Raw genomic sequence first — 18,155 nt, 5'->3', positions numbered from 1 at the left:
GTGGCGAGTAACCCTGAAGGCCTGGCTAGTAGCTCAGGACTTTAAATTTTGAGCTCTGCTAATATCATGCAACAAAATGCAAACGATAAGTCGTCCGATTATCTGTGTACGAGGCATTACACAAACCTGGGCTACCACACCTTCCAACTTTAGAGGGTAGATAAGAAGGGCAATTTCTAAGGCAAAATATAGACACAGCTGCACTTGGTAAACGAAACAAAAAACAGCTAAAGTCACTGGTGCTTTTTTAATCATTTTCAGTAAAACTGCTGTTGAACAATACCCAGTGCAATATTTTCTTTATACTACCTTTAACAATACCCAATGCAATAATTTGAAGATTGGATGAAAGTGTGGGTGCAGTATAAACACTTTTCACATCTAAACTGTGTATTTACTCATTAAATAGAGCCTAGAACAGAGATATATGAGGAAAGAAGAACAAAAAACAGAGGTTTCAGTGAAAAAAAATGACTGTGCTTCCAACAGAGAGACACTAGCAAGCTATGGGTTACTGTCTGTAAAAATAATGGGTCAAAACAATGCAAAGGTTGTGCAAAGATACAGTAGTTTCAAAAATGTACGACTGCAGAGAAGTAGTTAACGAAACCCAAACTTAGCAGCGCTTTCCATTAAAGTTTGTGGGGGTGAATCTTGATGCCAAAGTTATACAATTTTCAACGCAAAAAGGGTATGGGTAGCTGGGCACTGCCATGGAGACATTTACCAAGCATAAAAAAAATTAAAAAATCCAGATCATGAAAATTTTCTTTTAATGTGCCTTCAATGGCCACATGGGAAAAGGACCAATCATTTAAATTACATGCATGAGAGATGCTCTTTAAGATGTATGTTGTGTTACTGCCATTTAAATGCCACCTTTCATTTCTTAGCAGGCAAACAAACCATAGCCTGAGCTTGAAAATAACGAGAAGATGTCCAGTATTCTTCAGGATTCTCAGTCTGTTTCTGCAAAACTGGCTTACTTACTTACTTATGCTCTTCAATCCCTAAGGCCCCATTCACACCTGAGCGATTTTCTGTATGAAGCTGGTAGATCTAAAGCTCTTAACGAGCCAAATCCCATTTATTTCAATGGCCCCTGTTCACATATGAGCGCTCTTTCGCCTGAAGCAAAATGCCTGTCACTCAAAAAAGTACATAAGCTTCATTTTTTATCCCATAGACTTCAATAGAAATGCCTAAAAAAGTGTCACTAGAGTGTTTTATCCCACATTTTCTGCTCAAACATCAGCTCTTCACCCCTAATTTCCTCCTAGTTCTTTCTATTGGCTAAACAAAAATGCCCGAAGCTGAAAAATGCTTGCAAAAACACTCAAAAACTCTTAAATAAAATTGCCTGAAATTCACTCTGCTCAGGTGTGAACAGAGCATAAATCCGTCTAACCTTGGCTATATAAAGTTCATCTCTCTATTTTAGACATGAGCCACAGGAGGGAATCCCCAGTTCCTTTTGATCTTACTCCTCCCGAGGTTTGCCCTCTCTTCCCCCTTCACTTAGTGGTGTTCCCCTCCTCCTCCTTCTTCTATCATTTTCTTCACCCTTCTCCTCTTTTTTATCTCTCCTTCCAAACCTTTGTCCTCTACCCTTCTGTCAAAGACTAGTTTAGCCACCCATGCTAAACTACTCTTCAGAAGGTGAGCAACCAGTGACTTTGGATATTGGCCCTAGACACTAATCTGCTGTTTTTTTCCATTAGGGTCTTTAATACTGTATGCTTTGAACTTTTTCCCCCATGTGGCTACACAGTTGCCAAACCTCTTAAAATCAACAAAAATTTGAAACTTGAAAAATTAGAATGTATTACCCTTAGAGACAATAGCCACAAATATCATTCAGTGTGCTGGACAGTATGTAAGCAGCTTCGTTAGGCTGCGATATAAGAGAAAAAGATGAGGCAGGGTTTTTTATGCCAAAAAAAATTGAATGTATTATCTGACAATTGCTACAAATATTGATCAGTGGCTGGACAGCATATACAGTATATAAGAGGTAGAGACGAGAAAGGTTTTATCTTAAGATAAACAGAGTATATTATCTGAGAGACAGTATCCTCAAATATATTTTAGTGCTGGAGCTTAAAAACAGGTCGCAAACAATAAGGCGCAATATAGTACTTTCTTTTAGAAAATATTTGAAATTTGGCAGCTGACGTTCAGACCTGGACATTGGGGTTGATTTACTAAAACTGGAGGGTGAAAAACCTGGTGCAGCTACGCATATAAACCAATCAACTTTTAGGTTTTTTGTCAAAGCTCAAGTGAACAAGCTGACGTTAGAAGCGGATTGGCTACTATGCACAGCTGCACCAGGTTTTGGTAAATCAACTCTAAATGTGTTTCACCTTTAGACTGCTGGAGTGCGAGAATATGCCAGAAGCAGTGGTTTTGGTGGGTAATGGTGGCAGGTATTATTTGGGGGGGGGGGGGGCAATGACAATTAAACTTTTAGCCTGTAGTATCAGCAACAGGGGATTTGTACCAAATGGTAATTTAGGACTTGTCAATTTTAGTGAAAGGGATTTGGTCCTCACTGAACCACTGCACCGACAGGTTGAGGACATGTGCAAGCCAGGGTGGATGTGGGATTATTTCTCCAGACAGCAAGCGACCTGCAGCTTAGTGCTGTTGTCACACATGACCTTGCTTAGCTGAAGATGGTGTTGGGGCAGCCAGCTGACAGCTCTCACACGGTGTTGTTCCTGTGCCCTGGGAATACAAGCTGCAACACAACATGTTGCATATGCTTTTGGTTGCTTAGAGGAGATTGCTAGTTTTTGAGGAGTCATAGGCTGAGGTCAGTGAGGATAAGGGGGCACAGGTAAATGTCACTATCAGACATGATGTGGCATCTTAGTCAGCTTCAGCAGTGTTCCCCATCCTGCATTCTTTCCAGCCACCGAAAGATTTACCCAGTGTACCGCAAACGCAAAGGATGAGTGGCATCCCTGACCACGCCTATTGGACCATTTATCTGTGGTTATGTGTACCCTGCTGCTGACAGCATGGTCCAGTGATGCAGACACATTACCTTCCACATGTGGATGGAGGGGAGGGGTGGCCTTTTGGGTAAAATAATGAGGGCTTGGTACCTGTCATTATGGTGCGGCACAGGCCATAAATTTTTGAAAGACTGCTGATTCCACAAGCTAGAAATGGGAGGGGCTGCAAAGTAAGCAGTTTTTTCCTTTGAAAAGTGATCTGTGGTGGATGGCCTATCAGAAGGCGGTAGAGCACAGGCTGCCAGAGATTCTGCCTGTCGCCTCCTGAATGCCTGTTTTTTTTTTTTTTTTAATATCTCAATGGTGATTTTGCAGTTGCGGTTCTGCGGCTCAACGTGGTTCTATTGACCTCCATGGGTGAGTTTCACAGGAGGTACAGCCTGTTAAACTCTGCAAGCTGAGATAAATTTGATGCATATATATGAATTTGGTGGCATATGTACCACCCTGTCCAGCTGCAATATTAGGATTTTGATTGGAGGTTGGAGGAGTTCTGGAAAAGCGGATCAAATACTTGTTTTTACTGCCCCTTTGGTGTCTGTGTGAAATGGTCTTTAAAGTCAAGGAACTGATTACATTTATTTTGTATTTTTTATTTCACTTACAGTCTTGCCAAAAATGACAAGGCCTCTGGCAACCAGGTGTATTGTGAGTGTTTGACAAATTAAGAAATGGTAGAGATTCTTTTGTTTTTGGACTTATCAAAGAACCCCTATGTTTACAGGAAACATGTAGAAGAAAAAGCTTTCCATTGTAAGAAATGTGCTCATTTACACCCATTTAAGTGTTCCATTGCATGTTAACATGCGTTATGGCAAGTTTTAACATACACTGTGTTCAGGCAGCCTATTGATTATGAATGGGCCACCAAGGCACCGCAACTGGGGAAAACACTTATGTGAGCCTTTTTTGGCAAGGCAGCACACTACAACACCAGGTTTGCATTGTGCGTGTGCATGCAGTGAGTTGTCATTCCAATAAAATGTATTGAAGTGCCATTTACAATGCACAGCATCGCAATGCGCCACACACTGAGCAAGTGCATTGCAATATGTTGCAGAAAAATGTGTTTTGCTGCTGACTGGGTTCCATTGATATCAACATTTTTTTAGACGCAGATCATTCACCTTTTCTGACTCTACTACATGAATTATTGACCTGTAATCATGATATAATGTGCTACCGTGTAAATCCATATAATCGTGGCGAGGCATAGAAGAGATACAGTATGTGCAATGGATGCATAGGACTTTTGCATTGTGTGTCCAGAATTTTAGCTTTGTGCAAATAATCACCCACAGCTTAATGAGTACTTTGTTCCACAAAAACATTTTTTGCAGTCCATAAAAAAAAATCAATTAATATCCTAGAATGAATTTAACATTTCAATTCCCAGATTTATACTGGGCCATATATAGCACCAAGCACAAAAATAAACATATAAAGAGTCAGCTGTTACTTTATCTGATGTTCACTGTGAAAAGCGTGGGTAGTGGAAGAGTGAGGGTAATGAAGAATATATGCTTTACTGACATAAATCCAGCTGTGTTTCTATGTTTATAAATCAAGTAGTTGAAGTAGAATTCCAGGCTAACACTAGCTAGTCCTAAAAACGTTACCCCTCCTCCACCCAACTACCTATTCTACGAACCTGTGTAACAAAGATGTGTATACTTACCTTTTTTTTTAGTCTGTGTCGGTCCGGTCACGTGATCCTTTCGCTAGCAAGCTGCCATTGCAAGGGACAGCAGGGAGTGTTCAACAATGCCTGGGAATTCTGGGAGCCCTGACGTTACCCATGGGCTCCCATGTCCCAGGCGATGTAAATGCTCCCTCCTCTCCCCTGTAGCTGCCGCTCACTGACACAGGGGAGCCGGAGCTGCATTGGAAGTGATGATGCCAGGGAACAGTCCCCCACTGGAGCATGGGGAAGTGCCATCTGTTTAGGGAGTGGAGGATCGGGTAAGCAAAATGCTTTTATCCTCCCCTGGACCTAAACAAGCAATTAGCTCTTGCAGTGCTGGCGCAGCCCCACTGCAAGGAGGACGTTTAATATTTCCCAGAGTTTGAATTTAACAGTGGACAGTTTAGTCTGGAGTCAGTTTGTTTGAAAAAGAGAGGGGGGAGGATGAGGAAGGAGCAGAGGAGTGTCTTGCCATTCTAGGCTGAAGGGCTGTGTGTTTCTATGGATTTACACAATACAGGGAGACAATTCTAGTCCCTACATGCAAGGGTGGCTCCATAGGATGCTGCAAGAGAAAGAATCCATCCTGAAACAGGAAACCTGGATCTGCAGTCATAGCACCAAAGTAAACTGGAACACAACCTAGGAATAAAAGATTAGGAAGCTGAATACTCAGTAAGGCCTCATTTTACATGGGGCGTATGCATCTGTGCCCAGTGTGAGGGCCGTCTATATCCGGGGCCATGAGGGCCATGGTAATTTGGATGTTAAGCACACTGGTTGATGAGTTGAGCTAGGAATTTTTCTGGTTTTGTTTTGCATACACGCTCCTTCCATGTGCTCCTTGCTGTGAAGGCCAGTTATAGATGGGGGCAGGGGCCTTTTTTTTATGTATACTGGTGAGGAGACACACTGGACGCCTTTGCTGCCATTGTGCTATGTGCTGGGTGTCCAGGGTGCCCCTGTGCCTTTAAGGAGGACTACCTGCCCTCTATCTATCCATTAGAATGCATGTGCTTTTATTGTGGAGACTCTCATAAATTTACAGGAGTTAGGACTGCAGGTAATACTGGGTGCCATAAAGTGGCCTTTTAGAGTACGCATGTGTTTGGAAATGTGTGCTAACTAAACCTCTGTTTTTAATGCAAATTGTTAGACAGGTTAATTCGGTTCTTAAGAAGACTGGTTGGTGAGTTAAGCTGGGAATTTTTATGGTTTTGTTTTGCATGTGCAGCCCTTCCTTGTGCTCCTAGCTGTGAAGGCCAGTTATAGATTGGGCAGGGGCCATTTTGTTTGTTGTTAATGTATACTGGTGAGGGGACACATTGGACATCTTTGCTGCCATTGTGCTATGTGCTGGGCGTCCAGGGTGCCCCTGTGCCTTTAAGAAGGACTGGGCTACCCCTAGGCCCACCTGCCCTCTATCTATCCAATAGAATGCATGTGCTTACATTGTGGAGACTCTCATAAATTTACAGGAGTTAGGACTGCAGGTAATAAAGGGTGCCATGAAGAGGCTTTGCAGCGTACGCATGCATTTGCAAATGTGTGCTTACTAAACCCCTGTTTTTAACGCATATTGTTAGACAGGTTAATTCTGTTGTTAAGCAGATTGGTTGGTAATTTGAGCTGGGAATTCTTCTGGTTTTGTTTTGCACGCGCAGACCTTCCATGTGCTCCTTGATATGAAGGCAAGTTATAAATGGAGGCAGGGGCCATTTTGTTTGTTGTTGATGTATACTGGTGCGGGGACACACTGGAAGCCTTTGCTGCTATTGCGCTATGTGCTGGGCGCCCAGGGTGCCCCTGTGCCTTTAAGGAGGACTGGGCTAACTCTAAGCCCACCCGCCCTCTATCTATCCATTAGAATGCATGTGCTTCCACTGTGGAGATTCTCATATATTTACAGGAGTTAGGACTGCAGGTAATACAGGGTACAGTGAAGTGGCCTTGCAGCTAACGCATGCGTTTGCTAATGTGTGCTAACTAAACCCCTGTTTTTAACGCATATTGTTAGACAGGTAATTCGGTTGTTAAGCTGACTGGTTGGTGAGTTGAGTTGGGAATTTTTCTGGTTTTGTTTTGTATCCGTATACAACAGCCTTTTTCAACCAAGGTGCCTTGAGGCTTCTTTAGGGGTGCCCTGGCAAAATGCCTAAAAATTGTATACAGGACAGCAGGTTGATGAAGCCTGCCTTTAATTTACACAAAGCCACAGGTTTTCATTATGCACCATTACGACTTTCTAGACACTGGCATCCTAAAAACCAATGATGTCATCAGTTGATAAGGAGGATGTCCTTGTCTGACCCTCCTCTGCCCCTCTCCCTCAACACTGCGGTGACAATAGCTGACTGATGGAGAGAAATCGAGGGAGAAGAGAAACATTGGAATACCAGTCAGTACCAGTGTGCAAAAATTTATTTGCTTTGGAAGAAAAAATCACTTCTAACTTTGGGTGACCTACGTGTGGATGTTGTTGCATTATGTAAAACTATCAGAATATTTTTCTATATTTTTTAATAGGGTGCCTCAAGACTCTCCACATTTTTTAAGGGTGCCTAGAGATTGTCTATAATTTTAAAGGTTGCCTCGACTGAAAAAGGTTGAGAAACACTGGTATAGAGACGTGCAAGTGTTCCGTTTATCCCTGTGCAGGCAGTTCCATAGCTGTTAATTGGGATACTGCACATGCAGGTACGGATGCACACCCTTGAATGCACACGGGGCACCGATGCATATGCCCCATTTGAATGAGGCCTAAGTGATTAAATCAGCTGCTGAAAGTGCTTAAAAATCTAAGGATTTTATATACTTTAAACTCCAAAATGTAGGGTCTGCTTTACCCATGATGTGTGGTAAAGAGAGGTAAACCTAGGCCTGCCCCACACTCCCTGTCCACTCGCCGTTATGGAAAGGGCACCCGCAACACCTTCAACCTCTTTCCTGCTGTCGGACAGTGAGAGTAGGCAGGGGAAGCCCTCAGGGTCGTCAGCGACTGCTTTTCACAACCCCGGCCACCAGAAGAGGGCTCCAGTTCCCCTGCCAGTGAAAACAACCTAAGGGAATACACTCAGTCAACAGAGCGAGCTGTGCATCTCGCTCCAGCAGGCCGCAAAGCCATGGCCTCAATTACCTGGCGGCACGGGATCTTAGTCCACGCACCCGTGGGGGGCCACATGGGGACAAGACACCTGTTGAAGTCTAGCCCAGATGCCAGGCCGCTGATTCTAGGCGCCAATGCGACCTGGCGCCTGGGGTTTGTCGAGCCCTGAGCTAAGCCATGCAAGGGTTAGAATCTTTAACTAGATTTAAGAGATTCAACATTCTTCTATTTTTACACAATCACTAAACACTGTATAGCCACAAGGAGTGGACTGCTGCCAACGCAATTTATTTTTCATCTCATGATTTTCAAACTTACAAAATAAAAACCCAAAGCTCTAAACTCTTCTTTTATTTGAAGTTTGCAGTATAAGGATTAGCCATGAAGATTTCAGGGTCTTCAAACCTCCAACATCATGACATTTTTTAGCTTGCTGGTAAATATTTTCAACCAGTACCTCTAAATGTTAACCATTCAACACAACTGGGCAAATTGTATTCAAAGCCAAATAGTTTTTTTCATTTTGGATAGGGTAGATAATGGACAACATTGCTGTCATGATTTCTGACATCTGTGTCCCATTGGGGAGATTTCCCTTAAAGTGTATCAAAAAACAAAAACTAATATATTGCAGCTTAGCAAGCATGAAATATGGTTGCAGCACTAGTTTTCCTTTTTTTTTGGGATTTTTTCTTTCTTCCTTTTTTTTTTTTTAGCCTGGGGATGCTGCCAGTAATTCTGTTATTAATTCTGTCCAGCAAAAGTGGCAGTTAATGGGTTGAGACAAACGACAGATGTGTTTAGGATAGTCAGCTTCTATTCATTTATACAAAACCCTTTTTTCCAAAAGGAAAAAAAACTTCTTTCTGTAACTGCTTAAAAATAGTTCGCTGGAGTTAAGCCTCATACACACGTACTGATCGTCGGCCGAACGATCGGCAGTCTTTTGTCCAGGGCTGTCGTGTCTGTTGAAAACTGCATAAAACTGCACACGAATTTTGTCGGCCAACAACAGCCGACTGCAGAAGTGATGTCATGTGATGGTTAACTTTCCTTGTCTATTTTCTTTTCTGAGCATGCCCAGTCTTGCTAATCTGCTGTCTGTCGGCCGAAATCTGTACTGACTGGCGAACAATCGGCCGTTCTGGTGTTGGCCAACAAAAATTTTAATGCATGCACGACAGATTCTGTTCGGCCGAAAATGCGCTGTCGGAAGCATCATACTAACAAGCCTACAATCGGCCGATCGCTCGTCGGCCGAATATTTACGGCCGACAATCGGTACGTGTGTACGGGGCTTTAGACTTTAGTTTGTTTTAGATGTAAAATCCATTTATCCACTAGTCTATCTAACACTACCTTCTCCAGACGATGGTGCTATCCAAGGGTGTCTCTGGTGCTCCTTCATAGATAAAAGAGTCACCCTAAGGCAAGAAGGGTGTTACTGGCCAGAGCACCTGGTGAAAATAAAGAGGAAAAAATAACAGAAAACCAAAGCAACCATCACATCTAAGGATTGGTAAGATGCAATCTATTAATATTCCATTTTGGAGTTTAGCTATGCTTTAACTTCCTGTACTGTAGACAGAAGAGGAAGTACAGGGAAAGCCCCTACTAGACAGTTGTCAGCATTGGAAAATGTCCCTTCATTCTTCTTCTGGGGACAACTCAATATTTTGGATTATCCCATCACTTTAAGGGCTCTTTCACACGGGCGTTCCGATCAGATCCGCCTGTCAGTTTTTTAGGCGGATCTGATCGGATCCTCCATGCAGCTCTCCTCACCTCCGCTGACACCTGCTGCCATCCGCATCCGATCCTGTGCTGAAATCTGGACGGATGGAAACCCTATTTTTCCATCCGTTCAGTAATCGGAGCGGATCTGATGAGAGAGGACAAGCGGTCCGCTCTCCTCTGATCCCCCATAGAGGGCAGCGGGTGCTGAGACACCTCCCTCTCCGCTCTGCAAGCGGAAACGGAGCTGTCATCCGCCTGGCTCAGCGGGGATCGCGGATCGATCCCCGCTGAGCAACACGGATCCGCCTGCGGAGGCGGACCGTGTGAAAGAGCCCTTAGGCTGAGTTCATGCTGATGCGAATTGGTTGCAGGTTTCCCTGCATCCAATTCGCAGAACAGGAGAGTGTGACCATCTCTCAATAGAGCTGGTTCACATACCCCCAGGGTGGCCGCGGTCTGAAGTGGAAAAAGGTCCTGTGCGTCTTTGGCTCAGTTTCAGGTGTGAATTCAGGCAAAAATTCTGACCTGATTTATCCCTGAATTGGTGAATAGGGACACACCAGACCCCTTCTGTGACCCGCAGCTGCATCAGTGTGAACCCAGCCTTAATCTCAGGAAAGTGCTGATCCAGCACAAACAGTGTGCATTTCACTATCAGGGGACACAATAAAAACTTGGCATGAGTTCTAATCCCTCACAACTCTATTGAATCCAAAAAACAATAAATATTTGACTTTAGATACTGGAGATAACATTACTTATATGACATTTAATATGGTTCAATATATACAGTACAGTATTTGCAAATGTTATAACTGCACCATTCACTTTGCTCATGCACTTGTAAATAATATAAATGTAAATATATATTTCTACTTGTTAAACATGATTAGGAATTATGTTGTGGAATATTCAAAAATATTTAGTAAATGGAAGAGCATGCCATCCCTGGTAGGTATTAACCAATCAGTCCATCTTTAGCTGATCTGCCTACTGTAAACTGAAATCTGATTGGACCCTAATGGTAACTGCACATCATTAATGTCCCTTTCCCAGCCTGACCGACTGACTTGTGACCTGCATAGGCAAATGACCGACTTCTTGATTAGAACGAGCTGGTAAGTGTGTCAATTTTTAGAATCATTTATTTAAACAAAGCCAAGTGGTGAGGCTGCTTACAGCAACACACTGCACAGGGCCTAGCTGTATGGGGAGAACAGTTCTCCTCGCCCGAGGAGTGAAAGGATGATAGTGATAACACTGCTGATTCATTAGGCTGTGATTTCCCAGAGAAATGGAAGGAAGCCCCATTTTACCTGGAGGCATCACTGCTAAGACATCTCTGGCTGCTTCAATGAGCATTTTCACACATCTACAGTCTGCCTTGGCACATTCCCTCAGGCTTGCAGTATGTGACTGTGGGGTAGTGCCAGGATACTGTACAGGACTCATCATTGGGGTTCCGTGTCTACCACGCAGTGCTGCGTCATGCACTTCATACTTCACACATAGCCCCTCGGACTATAGGTTCCGCTATTAGCTGACTATAAATAATGGCATGCTTCGAGCCCGGTGCAGAATAAGTGAGAGGGTTCCCGGGCTATTAACCAGCGCATCACCTGAGGCCCAAAAGCATTTTGCATATTGAAATTGCCATAGACCATAGATAAAATATAGATAGATAGAATTATTTTTATATGGGCCCTTTTATTAGAAGCAGCAGATGCAGATTCATGATGGATAATGTAGATAGATAGATCGATCGATAGATAGATAGATAGATAGATAGATAGATAGATAGATAGATAGATAGATAGATAGATAGATAGATAGATAGATAGATAGATAGATATGATTTTACCTAGTTAAAGTTGTATATGGAACAGTAGATGAATGCCGGATAGATAGATAGATAGATAGATAGATAGATAGATAGATAGATAGATAGATAGATAGATAGATAGATAGATAGATAGATAGATAGATAGATAGATAGATGTTTTATATGGGGATATTTGGTACATTTATTAGAAGCAGCAGATGCAGATATTTGATTGATCAGATAGATAGATAGATAGATAGATAGATAGATAGATAGATAGATAGATAGATAGATAGATAGATAGATAGATAGATAGATAGATAGATAGATGTTTTATATGGGGATATTGGGTACATTTATTAGAAGCAGCAGATGCAGATATTTGATTGATCATGTAGATAGACAGATAGATTGTACCATGTCATTTAGAAAATGTATATAAAACAGATGAATGCAGAATAAATTATGAATTGATAGATAGTAGATATGGAGATAGATCGATAGATACATGTGGTTTTAAATGAGTCTATTAGATACAGTTTTGAAGAGCAGTAGATGTAGATAGATAGATAGATAGATAGATAGATAGATAGATAGATAGATAGATAGATAGATAGATAGATAGATAGATAGATAGATAGATAGATAGATAGATAGATAGATGATTTAGAAGCAGGCCTGTGTGGTCCATATGTTTGGAGCAGAAGATACAGCTATATAATAAACCCTGTATACAGACAGACAGACAGATCTGTAGGTAGATAGACAGGATGAGACATCCATGGATTATTAGAGATGACATGCAAGAATTAGAAGGCAATCATAGGATTGATAGGATTGCAGAGCTGTGATGTAGAGAAGCCCTGCATACAAATGTCACTCACTCACACATAGAATAGAAGGGAATGGAGCCACTTACAGAGAGATGGAGATCAGATGACCCTGCCTGTTCCTGCCATGGCAGCAGAGATGGCTTTGGAATAGATGGCCACAGAACACAAGCTCTCCCCCACACAGATCCCATCGTGAGAAAAAAAAAAGGCTGCAGTATAAGGAGCTGTGCCCTTACCGTAGTGCAGCTGTCTGCCAATCCGGATGAAGGAGCCTGGAATCGGGAGGAAGAGGCTCCAGCGGCCGCCTGTAGAAGGGGGAGAGGAGAGGAAGGGAAAGCAGAAGAGGAGAGGAGAGGAGCTGACAATGCATAGAGCTGCGGGTTCTTATCATGCTCCCTGCGTTTCCCTGAGCTGCATCTGCACTACAGAGAGAGAGAGAGCGAGAGAGAGAGAAAAATGTCCCAAAAATAGCTCGGCTGCCAATGACTTGCTGAAACCTGAGAAAGAATTGCTGAATTTATAGATGTGAGTGTGTGGATTAAACGGAGGAGAAAAGGGCTGGCAGGGGAGCCAGGGACACAGCAGCACGTGTGTGCTAGGCATACAGCACCGGTCTGCAGGGACTAAGGACCACAGGGATCCATCTGACCATCCGGGGGCCCCTAACCCTTTCACTGCCACATTGGAAAACATAGAGGACACCTTTGCTGCCTTGACTAGTTTTTCTGCCTGTTCTACAATGCTCCTGGCAACCCTCTGCAAGCTTACATTATATAAAGTAATAGTCCACCTTTTACAAACATGTAATAAAGGAACCCATATTAATACAATTAAAAAAAGTGTACTGTTATTGCATTTTGTATTGTAATCAGCAGAGCATTGAAACTGCTGTGTCACCGGTGCCCTGCAGAGGCTCACACCCCAGCCCCAGATCAGTGCCGGATTCAAATAGGCAGAGTAGGCAACGGCCTATGGGCCCTATGCCATTTTATGGCCCCGCAAAGATGGATCAGACTAATATTGATTTGATCTTGAAAGAAAATTACAATGAAACTTTCTTAAAAAGAAACGGCAGTCTGCTCACATAATATGTAATAAAAACATTGTTGGCATTATGAAGCTTCACTCCAACCACTTTGCATGATATTTTATATATACTGGGATTCTGTACTTGTCAAATATGCTGCAGAAATCTCCAGCCACCAAGTCTGGCTGCATTTTACTGTGAGCAGCTGAAACTGCTGCCTGTTCACTTCCTGGATTTACACACACAAACACACACACATACAGTATCTCACAAAAGTGAGTACACCCCTCACATTTTTTTAAATATTTTATTGTATCTTTTCATGTGACAACACTGAAGAAATGACACTTTGCTACAATGTAAAGTAGTGAGTGTACAGTGTGTATAACAGTGTAAATTTGATGTCCCCTCAAAATAACTCAACACACAGCCATTAATGTCTATACTGCTGGCAACAAAAGTGAGTACACCCCTAACAGGAAATGTTCAAATTGGGCCCAAAGTGTCAATATTTTGTGTGGACACTAGTGTTGAGCGAACACGGACTGTATTATTCGTGTTCGTACCGAATAATTGGATTTTTTGTACCCGAACACGGACACGGACACTTTACTGTATGTTCGGGTAAAAATCCGTGTTCGGTCGTTTTATTTCCGGGTTTTGCATGCTTTGGCGCTCTTTTCATGGCGGGCTTTCAACAGCCAATCAACAATCGTTTAACTGGTGTGCCTTAAGCCATCCCAGCCATGCCTGCAAATGTCTCAGTAGCTGTGATTGGCCGTCTGAAGCATGTGACCAAGTCTTTATAAGTTCGAGGCAGCCGCAGCGGCGTCATTATGCTGCTTAGATTCAGGGACAGAGCACACATCAACGTGCTGGCTGCTGATTAGGGAAAGATAGGCAGGAAAAAACCATTTGTGTCCGGATAGAATTGAGGGACAGGTCGGAGTGTTTAGGCAGGGCGAGTTGTAGGCATTTTAGGGATAGAGTCTGCTGAATTATATAGGGTCAGTGTCTTCTACAAACTACAATCGATATTGCTGTGTGGGGGGTGGGGTCTGCACTCAATCCTGATCTACGATCTCTTCTCAATCCTGTTAGGGACAGAGTCTGCTGAATTTTAGGGAAACTGTGTTCTACAAACTACAATCGATATTGCTGTGTGGTGTGGGATTGGAGATAGGCAGGTGTCAGTGATCCACATCCATTTTTCTGTGTGTGAGCTGCAGTGAACACAATCTTTTTGGGCTGCAGTGAACACAATCTTTTTGGGCTGCAGTGAACACAATCTTTTTGGGCTGCAGTGAACACAATCTTTTTGGGCTGCAGTGAACACAATCTTTTTGGGCTGCAGTGAACACAATCTTTTTGGGGTGCAGTGAACAAAATCTTTTTGGGGTGCAGTGAACACAATCCTTTTTGGTGTGCAGTGAACACAATCTTTGTGGGGTGCAGTGAACAAAATCCTTTGTGGGGTGCAGTGAACACAATCTTTTTGGGGTGCAGTGAACAAAATCCTTTTTGGGGTGCAGTGAACAACATCCTTTTTGGGGTGCAGTGAACACAATCTTTTTGGGGTGCAGTGAACAAAATCCTTTGTGGGGTGCAGTGAACACAATCTTTTTGGGGTGCAGTGAACACAATCTTTTTGGGGTGGAGTGAACAACATCCTTTTTGGGGTGCAGTGAACAAAATCCTTTTTGGGGTGCAGTGAACAAAATCATTTTTGGGGTGCAGTGAACACAATCTTTTTGGGGTGCAGTGAACACAATCTTTGTGGGGTGCAGTGAACACAATCTTTTTGGGGTGGAGTGAACAACATCCTTTTTGGGGTGCAGTGAACAACATCCTTTTTGGGGTGCAGTGAACACAATCTTTTTGGGGTGCAGTGAACACAATCTTTGTGGGGTACAGTGAACAGAATCTTTGTGGGGTGCAGTGAACACAATCTTTGGGGGGTACAGTGAACACAATCTTTGTGAGGTGCAGTGAACACAATCTTTGTGGGGTGCAGTGAACACAATCATTGTGGGGTGCAGTGAACTCAATCTTTGTGGGGTACAGTGAACACAATCTCATACTGAAGGTTTGAGGGTGCTGCCTGTTCCATACTCCCCCTACTCCTCATCTAGCCTTTTAGGGGTACAAACAATAGTAATTGGGGCCTAGTGTGGTTGTGTACGTGTGATATACATACACTTTTTTGGGATCATATTTTCTATTCCGCTATTTAATCAAAAACCTTTGGGGATCAGTTAAATTGGGGGATAGTCTGTGTTGGTACGTGTGAGAGAGATCCACCTTTCCAAGTTGTTGGGGTTCATCTCATACTTCTGAAGGTTTGAGGGTGCTGCCTGTTCCATACTCCCCCTACTCCTAGCCTTTTAGGGGTACAAACAATAGTAATTGGGGCCTAGTGTGGTTGTGTACGTGTGATATACATACACTTTTTTGGGATCATATTTTCTATTCCGCTATTTAATCAAAAACCTTTGGGGATCAGTTAAATTGGGGGATAGTCTGTGTTGGTACGTGTGAGAGAGATCCACCTTTCCAAGTTGTTGGGGTTCATCTCATACTTCTGAAGGTTTGAGGGTGCTGCCTGTTCCATACTCCCCCTACTCCTAGCCTTTTAGGGGTACAAACAATAGTAATTGGGGCCTAGTGTGGTTGTGTACGTGTGATATACATACACTTTTTTTGGATCATATTTTCTATTCCGCTATTTAATCAAAAACCTTTGGGGATCAGTTAAATTGGGGGATAGTCTGTGTTGGTACGTGTGAGAGAGATCCACCTTTCCAAGTTGTTGGGGTTCATCTCATACTTCTGAAGGTTTGAGGGTGCTGCCTGTTCCATACTCCCCCTACTCCTCATCTAGCCTTTTAGGGGTACAAACAATAGTAATTGGGGCCCAGTGTGGTTGTGTACGTGTGATATACATACACTTTTTTGGGATCATATTTTCTATTCCGCTATTTAATCAAAAACCTTTGGGGATCAGTTAAATTGGGGGATAGTCTGTGTCGGTACGTGTGAGAGAGATCCACCTTTCCAAGTTGTTGGGGTTCATCTCATACTTCTGAAGGTTTGAGGGTGCTGCCTGTTCCATACCCCCCCTACTCCTCATCTAGCCTTTTAGGGGTACAAACAATAGTAATTGGGGCCTAGTGTGGTTGTGTACGTGCGAGATACATACACTTTTTTTGATCATATTTCCTACTCCGCTATTCAATAAAAACCTTTGAGGATCAATTGAATTGCGGGATAGTCTGTGTCGGTACGTGTGAGAGAGATCCACCTTTCCAAGTTGTTGGGGTTCATCTCATACTTCTGAAGGTTTGAGGGTGCTGCCTGTTCCATACTCCCCCCTACTCCTCATCTAGCCTTTTAGGGGTACAAACAATAGTAATTGGGGCCCAGTGTGGTTGTGTACGTGTGATATACATACACTTTTTTGGGATCATATTTTCTATTCCGCTATTTAATCAAAAACCTTTGGGGATCAGTTAAATTGGGGGATAGTCTGTGTCGGTACGTATGAGAGAGATCCACCTTTCCAAGTTGTTGGGGTTCATCTCATACTTCTGAAGGTTTGAGGGTGCTGCCTGTTCCATACCCCCCCTACTCCTCATCTAGCCTTTTAGGGGTACAAACAATAGTAATTGGGGCCTAGTGTGGTTGTGTACGTGTGATATACATACACTTTTTTTGGATCATATTTTCTATTCCGCTATTTAATCAAAAACCTTTGGGGATCAGTTAAATTGGGGGATAGTCTGTGTCGGTACGTGTGAGAGAGATCCACCTTTCCAAGTTGTTGGGGTTCATCTCATACTTCTGAAGGTTTGAGGGTGCTGCCTGTTCCATACCCCCCCTACTCCTCATCTAGCCTTTTAGGGGTACAAACAATAGTAATTGGGGCCTAGTGTGGTTGTGTACGTGCGAGATACATACACTTTTTTTGATCATATTTCCTATTCCGCTATTCAATAAAAACCTTTGAGGATCAATTGAATTGCGGGATAGTCTGTGTCGGTACGTGTGAGAGAGATCCACCTTTCCAAGTTGTTGGGGTTCATCTCATACTTCTGAAGGTTTGAGGGTGCTGCCTGTTCCATACTCCCCCTACTCCTCATCTAGCCTTTTAGGGGTACAAACAATAGTAATTGGGGCCCAGTGTGGTTGTGTACGTGTGATATACATACACTTTTTTTGGATCATATTTTCTATTCCGCTATTTAATTTAACTGGGCCTCCATGCGAGACCTGTGTGCCTTGTTGCGCTGTTTTGAGTACTCCACCAACATGGCCAGTGGCAATGACGCCGTTCTCAGCTTAACTATCCCACTTCCATGCCTCCTTGAAAAAACAATTCGGGCGATGATGGAAGAGGATGTGGCACAGGATGAGGAGGAGGAGGAGGATGAAGAGGTAACATTTCCAAGGCTTTCAGGGCAGTCATTCGCAAGGGGCTCCGAGGGTGGGTTCCTGCACACGCAAACGCCAGGGACGCAATTGTCCAGCAGGGGCACAGTTCTGGAGGATGAGGAGGATGAGGAGGAGGAGGAGCTGGAGGAGGAGATGGAACCATGTTCACAGCAGGGTGGCACCCAGGCCAGCTCATGGCCATCACTGGTGCGTGGCTGGGGGGATACAGAGGACACGGACGATACACCTCCCACAGAGGACAGCCTTTCGTTGCCTCTGGGCAGCCTGGCACACATGAGCGATTACATGCTGCAGTGTCTCCACAACGACCGCCGAGTTGCCCACATTCTAACTTGTGCTGATTACTGGGTGGCCACGCTGCTGGATCCCCGTTACAAGGACAACGTACCGTCCTTAATTCACTCACTGGAGCGCGATCGCAAGATGCGCGAGTACAAGCGCACGCTGGTAGACGCCATGCTGCTGGCATTC

General features: G+C 43.5%; 1 protein-coding gene across 2 annotated transcripts in view; it reads right to left on the bottom strand.

The window, feature by feature from the left end:
• Positions 1-12,548, bottom strand: part of AMMECR1 (AMMECR nuclear protein 1) — a 276,134-nt gene extending 263,586 nt beyond the window's left edge. Inside the window, exon 1 of one of the 2 annotated variants that reach the window (XM_082262925.1) lies at positions 12,442-12,548. The gene's annotated coding sequence lies outside the window, so the exon portion shown is untranslated. Of the gene's footprint in view, positions 1-12,291 lie in introns of both variants that reach the window. The other variant, XM_082262926.1, reaches the window with a different exon arrangement.
• Positions 12,549-18,155: the final 5,607 nt, after the last annotated feature.

This window comes from Pelophylax lessonae, assembly GCF_965119305.1.
Source record: "Pelophylax lessonae genome assembly, chromosome: 7".
Classification (NCBI taxonomy): domain Eukaryota; kingdom Metazoa; phylum Chordata; class Amphibia; order Anura; family Ranidae; genus Pelophylax; species Pelophylax lessonae.
This window is presented reverse-complemented; position numbering and strand designations above follow the sequence as displayed.